The sequence below is a fragment of the Haemaphysalis longicornis genome, unplaced genomic scaffold (assembly GCF_048455015.1).
Source record: "Haemaphysalis longicornis isolate Haplotype H1 unplaced genomic scaffold, Haemaphysalis longicornis Haplotype H1 scaffold_2, whole genome shotgun sequence".
Taxonomy (NCBI): Eukaryota; Metazoa; Arthropoda; class Arachnida; order Ixodida; family Ixodidae; genus Haemaphysalis; species Haemaphysalis longicornis.
Window position 1 is genome coordinate 166,558,587 of NW_027526295.1, and position 13,552 is coordinate 166,572,138.

Sequence of the window (13,552 nt, forward strand, 5' to 3'; positions counted from 1 at the left end):
AAATTCGGTATGCTGTAGGTAATTCTGTATAGCACAAATGCCTAAACGAGGCGAAGGGTGTCTGTTTCCTTGAGTCCCCCGTGCCCGTTTGCCACTCTGCGTATCACCTAATGACCTGTTCAGTGGTTTTCGTCAAATGTTGGATCGTGACGTTACCTTTACTATCGGCTTGAAAGTGGAGACCAGGTACACGAAGGCATAGAGTTTCATACTAATATATTCTAGAGGGAAATCTGGTGCTCCGATATCGGGCCGTCGTGGGCGTCGCCGTTGCAGCTAGTGACATTCCTTGCCTATTTGGCTAAGCTAGCCACATAACTTCTTTTTTGTTTCGACGCCAAAATCGCCAAGAAAGGTCAACATTATTTTCTTGTTAATTTTGTGTGAAGCTTTTAAATAATCATCGGCAATAACTCGTTTTGGAGCCTCAATTTATAATAAAAAAATTTGAATAACACTTCATTGATGCTTTTTTGCAGCCTGAGGCAACTTTTCAGCCTGTTCATGGGCCCTGCATGTCAAAGACAAGTGGAACATGCATGCCCAATACGTGACTGAACGCTTGCTGAAGCGCGGCTCCCGTATACAGTGGTGCCAGATTCCCTCTAGTAAATATTAGTATGAAACTCTATGCTCGAAGGGATTGGCAGGGCTTGACTGTATGTCCCTCCAAGACGGTGTAGATGTCTTCTAGCTCCTTCTTGTTCCTTCGAGGCCGCACAACCAATAGTGAAGACTTTTTTGTTTAACAGGTGGAGCTGCACTTTTTAGCATATTTGCTGAAATGACCTGTTGCTTGTTGTAGTGCGTCCTGTACCCCTCCGGTCCAGTTCATGCCCATTCTGAGAGTTATATCATCGGCATAAATGGCATGGTTTAGGTCAGGTGCACTGGTCAGTTGCTGAGGAAGACCAATTTATGGCGATATTGAATAAGAGAGGAGTAAGACAGACCCATGAGGCGTGCCACAGCTTTATAGGGTGAGAGGACTGGAAGTGACGCCAGCTATTTTGAGTGTAGCAGTGAGGTCTCAGAGAAAGTCGGGTATGTAGTCGTAGGACTTCTGTGTCGTTGAGGCTCTTGGGGATGGTCTCGTGGGCAACATTGTCGAATGCCCCTTGCCCTTTTAGGTCCATATCCAGTACCGCTCTAAGGGAGCATTGCGTGGCTGGGCTGAGAACCGCCTCTTTAAGTTGCAGAAGAACGTCTTGAGTGCCGAGGGGTTTGAGGGAGCCAAATATTGTGTTGGGAATTTGTTTGGTTTTTTCTGGTCTTTTGCAGGTCCTTGAGTACGATTACTTCCATGATCTTCCAGACGACGGATGTTAGAAATATTGGACGCAAGTTCGCAATCTATACCTATAAAAAGAAATGCCCGACTGACTGACTGGCTGACTGACTGACTGACTGACTCATCAACGCCCAGCCAAAACTGTTAGATCTAGAGACTTGAAATTTCGCGAGCTTATTTGCGTCATTGAGTAGGTCCTCACTAAGGCGGGTTTTTCAGAAATTGCACTCCTAACCGAGGAAAATGGTGAAATTGTGGTTTCGCGAATTTGTGATTTTCTCGGTCGCCCTTTCACATATCGAAGCGCTTTTTGCTGATATATGTAGCCCTTAAGAATATCTAAAAAGTGGTTTTTGGATTTCGCCCTACCCTACACTAGCGAGGTGATTCCGCATTCCGGAAATAAAACGGTGTTTCTAAAGATTCTTAAATAAATATTTCACCGATTCAGTTATCGAACTGATTTTTGCTAGCATATCTTACTCATACAAATGCACAGAACCGTTTTTAACGATTTCACCCTGCGACGCCACCAAAAGGGCCAAATTGTTTTTTTACAAATGACACGGATGATGAGCCAAAAAGACCTAACAGATTATGTACACGTCTAGCCAAACTGCTCTTTCAAACGGCTACAGATTTTAAGGGCACATTCTGATTACGGTGTTGGAGGTCAATATATCTGAAAATTTTAAAAATTCCAACATGAAGAGAGTAAAAAGCGGTAAAATAGTTTTTCAGATATTAATTTTTTTACCGCCCGCCATTTAAGATATCGAACTGGTTTTTGTTGAAATGGGCCACTTACTAACGTATCTAAACACTGTTTTACAACATTTTTCAATGACACCCTCCCAATAGAGGCAAGCAGGATTTCGGGAAAACACTGTGTTTTTACACATTCGTAAATAACCACACAGCCAGTTGATACATCCCATTCGTTTTTCTTGAAAATGCTGCCCATTTAATTGCCCCAGAACCATTTTCAGGATTTTGTCCTAACATGCGGATAAGAAGGCCAGCGAGATTTTTTAATCTGCATCCTTTTGGACGTAAAATTCAGTTGAGTTTTCCCGCGCTCGCTTAGCGTCGCCATCTGTGGACACCTTCGACAACTACGCGTCTCCCGTAGGAGCAGGTGTCATATATCATAAATGTAAAGATGTACCAGTAAAAAGCGCAATGGTTAGCCCTCGGCATCTGTTGGCATTTCTCACAACCCCGCGTCTCCCGTAGGGAGCCCATGTTACTTATGATAAAACTAATGAGCATCGTTCATATCTTCTGAGATAGCACTTCCTACGACGAAGAATACCCCTCACCCAGCCGCCCTCCATCATGTGTTGCCAGCGCAATCTCCTGCCGAATTCAAGTTGTGTTTGCAACGTGGCCCTCTTCCTCATATCATATTAAGAGTGCAAGCAAACCAAGCTCCTGCTTCTTCCATCCATTTTTCCCAACCTTGAGCTGTGAGAGAACTTGGTGACTAACAGCAATCTGGATGTCCAGACAATACTTCCTCCAGAGCGAAGGCTCCCCACTCATCACATGGCTTTCTGAAATTGGAAACCACTCCCACTTCGCCGGCTCAATAAAACTTTTCTCACTCACTGACTTCCTCGCTCGAGCGCGCCATCTTGGTGCAATTTGTTTAGCGGGAGTTGGAGTACTGACAGAAGGCAGGCGCTCCCGAGTGGGTACCACTTCCCAGTGAAGTAGCCTAATATGGCGACTAACAAATAAACGAACTTGTGTTATACCCATAGCTGTCCTTAATATAATGGCCCACCCGGGCACCGCCGGGTACTACCGCTAGTATGGTATATTAACGTCGGCGCCAGAACGAAGGTTGTGAACTGGCCGACGGTATCTGACGGCAGCTGTCAATGTCATTACACAATCATACTAAACTTCCAGATATAACATATAGTGAGGCTAAAATTTCATACTTAAAGGGGCCCTGAAAGGCATTTTGAGCACGCTAAATGAACTAGCGCAATCGTTAGATAGGGTCGTCAACATCATCTGTGCCAAGTATTACTCTTTTACGCGCAGCGGAAAGCTCACACTTTTGTTGCAAAGTTTGTTGCTTTTTTCTCACCCTTTCCTTCGTGTTTTTGGACGCCGCCATCTTCACATGTCTACATCATCGATTCCCATATGTTCGTCATGAGCTAGACATTCTGCTATTGGGCGGCTTTTTCACGCACTTCCGGCAAAGAGATGAGTCGTCTGCTCAGCATCGGCTCGCCCGCTGATCTGCCAGCGGAGTGCCGGAGTGTTGGACATTTTACGACAAACGAAACAAGTGTAAACAAACGCTTAACCGTTTGTATTGAATGCAACACGGCCATAGCACGACATGGATTTTATGTTACATGAGTACGTACCATAAAGAAAGCCCCGTGACACTTATTTGGTGCAATCGCAGAGAACGCCCTGAGCCGAATGCCCGGGTTTGACGCGTACATTTTATTCAACTTCAAAACAATCCAGATATGCGTTTCGAACGAACGCAACGTCACAACATGCGTTGCAAGTCTGAACCGCGATTGACAGACGATGGGTTGCCTCCTCCTGCCCGTCGTAAATTCGGCACTCACCTCACACCCGGTTTGCGTGGACGAACAGCAAGTCACAACTCTGGCGCGCAAGCGAGAATGCTTTTAGCCAGGCACACTACACATACCCCATGCGAGGTTGAGTCGTACGTCGTTCGAGAAAGATAATCCAGACCATGGGAAGCACTATCCACCCGCAGAAGTACAATGCCGCATTTCATCGCGAAACGAACGCGTCCACAACACACAGGAGGCGATGCACACACACACACAGCTTCGGTCACTGCATTGGCTTAGCTGCAAGCTTCGTTCGGACAATCAGCGATGCTACGACGATACAGAGCTGCGTGAGGACGACGTGCTAACCACTTCACGTATTTAAAAACACAGGGGCAAAGAACTAGGTTAATCGGAAGCAAAAAATATGTCCTCCATTATAGTGCCTGAAATACACTGGCTAGTGTGCCGAGGGCGGCCTCCAGGCGGGCGCCGGGAGCGATGTACGCGGCCGGCTGCAGCTTGGGGCGCTGCCGTGCGGGAGTGTGCGCGTTCGTTCGGCCCGAGCAGATCGCGCGGTTACCTCCGAGCTGCGGTGCAGACGGCAGCGGCAGAACTTTCCATTCCCGCTTGCGACGAAAGCGAGCGAATGCGACGGAAATTCTGTCGCGCGACGAAAATTTGTCCCGACCATTCGACAAAAACGATCGTCGCGCGACAAAGCGACGGAATTCCTGCCGCTTTCACTCGCTTTCGTCGCAAGTGCGAACGGGCCTTTATGCGCAATCACATAAAACAAGCTCTTGCTTATCGCCTGAGCATACGGTTTATATCTGACTACGTTACACTGTGCTTGCCAGTGTATTTAAACGATGTCACTAGGTTTGAAACGTACGCGCTCGGCGTGCAGCTTTGTAAACGCAAGCGGCCTCACATACGCACGCTATTTTGCTGCTAATAGAGTTTTAGTACAGCGTTTGTGGCCTTTGCATACGCTAGACGCTAAATTTTTGCATCCCGCTACGTAAACACTGTGAGGGGAGTTTTAGTAGAGCGGTAGAGCGTCTAATCAGTTTTGCGTAGCGACACACTAATGCATACGGCGCCATCTGTCAAATGTTTTCCGAAATGTCTCGCCGGCTCATCTGCTATCGGAGTGCCGGAGTGTTTGGACATTTTACGACTATCCAAACAAGTGCAAACATACGCTTTCCCGTCAATGTTGAATGCAACACATGTGTGCAGCTTGTCAGAACACGGGTTCTCGCTGATCGAGTGCGGCGTTGGTTAAATTTGCTCTGCGCGTTCCCGTTCATCGCCGCTGATAAAGCGATCCAATACGGCGCGTTTTGTGCACGGGTTCTGTGTCGGTTTAAAATGTCCTTTTTCACATGCCGCCGGTAGTAGGAATTACAACCGCCGCAAAATAACACCCGGCACCAGCGGGGTCACATCTGAGACCGCGCTTTTTGGATAAACAGTGCGCGGTGCACCAAAGGGAACGAGCGCACGATTCTCCCCGCGCGGCTGCGAATTCGCCGCCGATACCAACGGCAGCTACGTACACCGCGAAAGGGCAAGGCCAGGCCGCACACATGCGGCCAGGTCCTTCGTTCACTTTTCCAGCCTTTAGAGGAGTGTCCATGGGGTCAACAAAGATGAAAAAGCCGAAAGAGCTGGCCCGTAGCAGACGGCAGTCTGTGGGAGCGCAATAGCGGAAGTTCGTCACCGCTGAGGAGCGGAGCATCATGGGAGGGGAGGCCAACAGCGAAGAAACAGTTGAAAGGAGGAGGAAATACGGCGCGACGATAACGCGCGGTTTTTGATTTACGATTTCTCAGCTAATACTCATCGCTTTAACAAAATTCTTGCAGGAGGAGATTGCTAATACATTGCTTTATTTGGTTACATGTACATCCATGCATCGGCGGAAGGCATTTCAGGACCCCTTTAACCCCGAGCTTAGTACGGCGTTCTGCTGCATGATCAACTGATGGCCCATCTTCCCCCATGTTTACACCAACACTTCTGCACACACACATACACTCAAAACACTCGAACGAGGCTTCGGAGAGCAGCATAGCGCCAGGGCCGTTTCTCCCTCCTCTTTCTTGCTTTTTAGGCGTCCTTTAGCCCATAAGACAAGCTACTTTGCGCATGACCAGAAATTACCTAACAACGAACACACGCGTTCCTCTTGCTTGCTGGCTCAGCGGCGTACTACCTCTGAATTTGGCTTTTCACTCAGGACGGGATTTGAGGAGATGGCTCAGCCTGCGCTTTCGCCCTATAACAAGAAAGAATGGGCACTTCGTAGGTTTTCATATGTTTCGCTGCCACCATGCCCCTGCTGCGTCCCTACAGCGCCCACGTTAAAACTATTCCTCATCCTTAGAGGAAGTTACATGGTTTAATCGCCATCAGAATAAATTTATACTTTAGTCGGAAAAGCAATGCACAGAAGCCCCTTCACGAGCAAACTCCATTGCATTGGACTTGGAATTCGCTGCTTTTAAAAATTTTTCTTAATGCATCCCTGAAAAAGCGAAAAAAAAAAATCATACTGCTGAAGCCATCATATTAGTAGGCTTTCCGTGATTCGAGGGATCTGCTGCATATCATTTATATACCAGCGAAGTACTTTAGCGCCACTGTTCTCTCCCTGTGGATGTACTTTACTTTCAGCTAGTAAATTTGTCAGCACCACGACGTTAATTTCACAAGATTTTGCAATGTACATACATTGGAAACGCTGAATGCTTACAAGAAAGACGAACCATCATCATCATAATCCCCACAGCAATTTATGTGCCTGATAAATAAGGTGTGAGAAGTAGAGGAGGAAGAAAGCGTGCCCATCATGGAGGCTTTCCGAATGCATGGTCTCCATCAGGATGTGCACGACTACATTACCGAGAAACCGCCACTTGTTTTCCCTGTGCAGTACCAGAAGTCAACCACTCGGGGCATTCTCAAGTCCGCGGCGGGTTCCTTGCAGCATCCGAAGCAACGTCGTGTCAAGACGCTGCGCTTTGATGACGATCCGAAATTCACTACGCCGACTCCTGATGCAGCGAGAAATCAAGCGAAGTCGGTGACCGTGGAACCAATCGTGTCGGTTCCGGTGTCACTAACCCGTACCAGCGCCGGCGATGCATCGGTGAGTGACAGTGAAACGACACTTACGTCTTCCGTACAGGAAGGCGATTCCGCGTCCACCAGCAGGCAATCACTGAGAAGCGAGACGTCATCTGTGACCAAGCTGAGGATGTCATCATCGACTGCGATGAGCTCCGAAGTTCCCAGTCGCAAAAGCGGCCGCACTAGTTCGAGCGCGCGAGCGTTACATCCCAAAAGTGAAAATCCTATTTTGCGTAACTGCGGCGCAAACTGGTTGATGGGGCTAATGCGCAAGGCGTCCAAAGATTACTTAGGAAAGGGCACTTTTTTCGAGGGGGACAGCAGCGAGTGGGGCATGGCAGGCGACGTGAGGGCGGCGCGGCTGGCCCGGTATCCGCGCTCTGCCCTGATGACGCTCTTAGTAGGCTTTCTGCTGGTCATGATCGTCGCCGTGACGACGATCTTTTCCCAGACCACGCTCCGCGACAACAGCGACGCGAAACTCATGCCAGACGCCACTCTGATGCCGGATCCAATGGCTGAAGACAACGCTGTGGTCGAGGAAATTCACCAACCCTTCGTCGGCGTCGCGGGTGGTGGATACCCCAGAAAATCCGAAGACAGCAATGATGATTACGATTCCGAGGAGCGCGAACCGTTTGCAGAAATGGAGGGGCCCTCGCATCATCGGGTGACGCGAGAGATGGACGAGACGACTGAAGCTGAACACACCCTGGCTGACGTTGAAGAGATTGTGAGCAACTTGCGACGAAGTCAGCGCCGTATTGCGCAGTTGCCTCAACACGAAACGGTATGTCTCAGGTTTTTGACCTTTGACGTATGTAATGTGTAGAGTACGCCGGACACGTACAGGCGGCATGAAGTTTTGATAGAAAGTATTGTAGGAGTGATTCGAATTATCATAACCAGATAGCTCTGAAAACAAAGTAAACTGGAATACTAACATGTTTATTTGGCCAATGGGAAACGGCTCTTGTATTCTTTTGGCTACATGGGAGCGTTTCTTTACTACCAGATAGTTACGATTACTGGCTACCGGACAACGTGGAATCGCAAAGTCATTAGATTCAAGCAGATACTGAGAGTCGTTTTTGGAGATGTATGTTTCCAGTGCAGGCTTTTGGTGCGTTCCTGAGCAAACAAATGCACTAAACGCCGAAAATTTGTAGGCTTTCAGTAGGCCTATTCGATGACGGGGAGCTTCTGTCTTCTGGTATATAGAGCGACATGCGCGGCCACGATATGCTGAATCCATCAGCTTTGGCACGTAGTATCAAAAAATATCAAGAAACAACCGCGGGTAATTTTCACGGAGTTCCAGTCTTTATGTACCTGCTATTGAAAGAGCACAGCATCGGCTTTGCCCGTCTTTTTCATTTTCGTACCTGTAGCCCTGTACCTATAACTAGGAAATGTGAACAGCCTAATGTGTATGCAGCTGCCGCGAATGCGTTTCATGAAGAATTACGTGAACAATTACATTAAATTCACGAAGAAAAATATTTAACCTTACAATTCACTTTTAGAAAACTTCGAAACCTAAGACACGTGGTGTCTAGCAATTTCAGTAAATTCTACAAAATAAACGCGCACTTAAGTGCTGGCGTTTTGTCCTTGGTTATTGCAAATGCGCATACAGCGATACGGCGCAACAAACGCGAAATAATTGCCTCCGCTGATATTTGCTTCCTTGTTTTATTCTTCAAGATCCGAAATTTTTCAACACCTTCACCGAACGCCGGAGTTGTCGGCGGAGATTTTACCACAAGGGAGGGCAAGACGTTCGCGGAGACACAACATCGCCGGAACTGGACATCCTCCACCCCGATGCCATACTTGGGTACCAAAGATTCGGAGCAGACTAAGTTTGCGGAAACACAACATCGCCAGAACTGGACATCTTCCCCCCCGACGTCTTACTTGGCCACCAAAAATTCAGAGCAGACTAAGTAACAAAGGCTGTTGCTTTCGGATTAGATGATTTCTCAAACGGCATATTTGTAGAAAGCCATAAAGAGAATTTTTTCTATAAAGGCTTACAACTTGTTTTGCTCACCGGCAAAATCAAATCAACCAGTTTACCTGTCGTCCTCCTTTTGTGTAATAAAATTATTTGTAGGGCAACAAAACTTGACGCTATATTCTGTCTCCTAGCAGAAGTGGCAGTATTGTGATTCTTAACTCGCCCTAGCTACAATGACCACGAATAAATTCCAGGTTTATCTCTGATCTCTTTTATATTCTCGCTCACTTATTCCCAACCTTTATTCACAGATCGCCTGTGGGACTCCCTTGTTAGAAATTATTCGAAGATGACTACAGTAGTGGTCCACGTTACTCAAAATGTCCAGAGCAGAAACAGCGCTAGAATTTTTGGTGGTGGTGGAAAAACGTTTTTTTTAGTCGACAAAAAGGAAAAGAAAGAAAAACGTTTGTTGGCCTCTTCTCAGTTCAGAAAGCCGCGAGCGACTGCTGCTGCTCTAGCCCGGGAGATCAGGTGTTCCTGAGTCTCGAGCCGAGAGCTGGTCAGCCCGCACTCCCACTCCTCCGGGGTGGGGGAAGGAAGGGGGTTCTGGTGGTCGGCGCATGCCCATACAAGATGGTACGTCGTATTTGGAGTATGGCAGGTAGGGCAGTTGTAAGGGTATGTAGTGGGGGATATATGGTGAAGAATAGGGGTGCTAAAATATGCTTCCGTCTGGAGTCTGCGCCATATTCGGCGTCGCAAATGCTGAGAGGGGGATGAGGGGGTGGGTAACGGCGGCGGCTCTGACTCATGTGGGGATTGTTGGGAGGCGCGGTCGGCTGCTTCGAGAGCTCCAATGCGTGCGAGCATACTGGCGTTTGGCTGCTTAATTTCCGTTAGTAGCTGCTTTATTGCAGAGGTTGCTTGGGGGGTAGGAGTGATAGGCGTAGGGTGGAGGGAACGTGTAGTGACGGTAGGGTAGGCATGAGCAGTGGGAGTGCCTGATACTATGGCAGACCAGCTCACCTGTTGTGAGTCGTCGGATCTAGTGGATGGTGGGGCGCCGCGGAAGAAGAAGCACGAGATTTGGACACTGGGTGAGCTGGAACCAGTTTTCTGGGACAGCCTTTGCTGGCTGTGGTGTGTGGAAGATTGCAGTTTGCAGTTGGGTAAACACCTGTGGTCTTTTGGGGGTCACTCAGTCCGGAGTCAGGGCACTTAGGGTGGTTGGGGTTGGGACACACGTTTTGTCGATGTCCAATGTCACCACACAGTTGACACACACGTGTAAACGCCCGCTTTACGGCCGTCGAGCGCCGTCTCGACGCACTCCAAGAATTTCTCTACCGCAAGCTTGGCCGCGACGATGACGTGGCAAACACCTGCAACCCCACCGCCAAACCGCGTCTACCAACATGGCCAGCACACCAACAACAAGCCGAGGCCTGAAGATCTGGCTCTGGAACGCCAACGGGTTCCGGTGCCGGAAGGCGGTCCTGCAACAACACCTTCTAAGCATCGAACAACCACTGAACATCATCATGATTCAAGAAACCCACACAGAAAATGCACCGTCCCTGCCCGGCTACCGTGCACACGCCAGCCCCCCAAGCGTTCGAGATTGCGGTAAGGGAGCTGCGCAGGGCGTGTGCCCTTTCGTGAGAAAGGGACTCACCTTCATCAAACACGAGAACTTCCTCGGCCGCAGCACCATCGAACACTGCGCGACCGAGGTGGTAATCGGCAAGAAGCGGCAGGAATCCTTCCTGCTCGTGAACGTCTACAGCAACCCCACGCACAGACAACAGAAGTTCAAGGCTCTCCTGCACAAAGCGACACGGACGGCTCCGAGCGAAACAATTGCTATCTGCGGAGACTTCAACGCCCCCCACAAAGAGCTGGGATACAGTCGCACAACAGTCAAAGGGCGGGACCTGCTCGACGAAGCCACGAACGCCGGCTTCATCCTCTACACGAACTCGGCAACCCCTACCCGAATCGGCACATCCACCACGAGGGATACCAACCCGGACCTGTCCTTCGTCCGAGTGTCAGACAAGACCAAGGGTGATGTCAGGTGGAGCAACACAGGACATAACCTGGGAAGCGACCACTATATTCTCTAGTTGGTGCTACCGACCGCCAGGCCCCACACAGCAGAACAAAGGCGCAAGCACAGGCTCACGGACTGGGCCCGTTTCCGCTCGGTCATGGAAGGCACGCAACAGGACATCGCAGACATCGACGAATGGACCTCGGCCATCAAACAGGCGGCGTCCGAAGCGACCGCAGAGCTGGACACTGAAGATGACATACAGCAAGTGGACAGCAAGCTGGCCCACATGATAGAAGCGCGATAGTCGATGCAGCGTCGGTGGAAGCGCCAACGGCACAACCGCAGGCTCCGAAAACGGGTTGCGGAACTTGGACGAGCCATCGAGAAGTACAGAAGACCTGTGTACCCAGAGGTGGTACGCGGCATGCAGTGCTGCAGACGGCCAACTCCACAAGGGTCAAACCTGGAAACTCCTTCGACATCTCCTGGACGACACGTCGACCCGGGGATACCAACAGCACAGACTGTCCCAGACCGTGTTCACTGCAATCAGAGAGCTGGGAGAGGAAGAAACGGGCAAGCGGATAAAAGCTAAGTACCTGCCCAGCACAGCAGCCGAACAACACGAAGAATACCAAGGCGCGGCCAACCCGACCCTCGATCAAGACATCGAAGAATGGGAGGTACGCGCAGTGCTGCAGGAACTCAACTGCAAATCTGCTGCCGGCCCGGACCAGGTCCCCAACAAGGCCCTGCAAAACCTCAACGACAGGGCGGTCACCTCCCTCACAAAGTACTTAAACCGATGCTGGCAAGCGGGAAAACTACCCCCACAATGGAAGACGGCCCGGACGGTCCTGATACCCAAGCCGGGCAAACCACCCACCATTGAGAACCTGCGCCCGATCTCTCTTACACCGTGCGTGGGAAAGGTCCGACAGCACGTTCTCAGGAACAGATGGCAACGCTACCTAGAAACCGAAGGCCTCTACCCCGACACCATGCTAGGGTTCAGGGAGAAGCTCAGCACCCAAGATGCAATGCTGTTGCTGCAACACGAGATCCTCGACTCGTCCGTCCCCACCCGCGACAACAGGGCGGTGCTGGGCCTCGGCCTCCAGAGTGCCTTCGACAAGGTGCGCCACTCGGCCATCTTGGCGCAGGTCTCCAGGCTGGGCATGGGACGACGTTCGTACAACTACATCCGGGACTTCCTGTCTGAACGAACCGTGAAGATCCAAGCGGGAAATTTACAAGTGTCAGAAAGGGCCCTGGGGAGCGTCGGTACTCCCCAGGGCTCCATCATATCACCACTCCTTTTCAACCTCGTCATGATCGGCGTGGCCAACCGACTGCTCTCGGAGGTCCCACAAGTCCGCTATACCATCTACGCGGACGACATCACGCTGTGGGTCCCCGGGGGCAGTGACGGCCACATCGAGGAGACGCTGCAGTCAGCAGTGAACGCCATCGAAGACCACCTGGACGGTACGGGACTCAAGTGTTCGCCGCAAAAATCCGAACTGCTGATCATCCCTCCACCGGGAAGGTACCGCAAACAGGCAACGGAAGACTCCGCGAAGATCACTCTTCACACGAAAGACGGCACCGTCATCCTCAAAGTCAAGACGCTCCGGGTCCTCGGCACGTTCCTGGAGGCCAACAGAAGCAACGGCACCACAGTAGACCGACTCATCACCAAACTCGGGACGGCCACCCGTCTCATAAAGAGGGTAGCCACGAGACACCACGGAATGAAGGAAGCAAGCCTCCTCCGACTGGTCCAGTCCTTTGCCACCAGTCACGTGGCGTACATCGGTGCGTTCCACTACTGGAAAGGGCAAGAACGAGACAAAATCAACGCAGCAATTCGCAAAACCCACAAGGCCGCACTGGGGCTTCTGAACTGCACCAGCACGGCCAGGCTTCTCAAACTGGGGGTCAACAACACCCTCGAAGAGATTGCAGAAGCTCAACGAACCGCGCAACTAGAACGCCTCTCGACGACCAGAACGGGCAGGAGCATCCTCACCCGGCTGGGCTTCGCAGGGGCAACAACACCACCCCAGCAGCAAGAAGCCGGAGTCTTACCGGCGGAAACCCTACAAAGGCTCAAGTAACACCGCTCCCCCGGAATGTCAATCCCGACAACAACCCGGGGAGACGTGCCGCAAGAGCCAAGGCCCTTACAGACACGTACGCGAACGACACCGGCGCCCTCTTCGTGGACGCGGCCAAGTACGCAGACGGAAAAGACACTTACGTGGCAGTGGTGGCCAAAGCCACGACCGGTGAAGTGTAGAGTGCCTGCAGCATCCGGGCACCGTCGGCATGCCAAGCAGAGGAAGTGGCCATTGCGCTTGCCCTCACGGACCGTCGGTGCTGGACGATACTGAGCGACTCCCGCTCGGCAATCAAGAACTACGCCCGCAACTCAGTGTGTGCCAGTGCAGTGCGCGTGGTACATTGCAGTGCAGTGAACGACTCGGTGCCGGCCACCCATCTGAGGTGGTTCCGGGCGCATAAATAACTACAGGCAG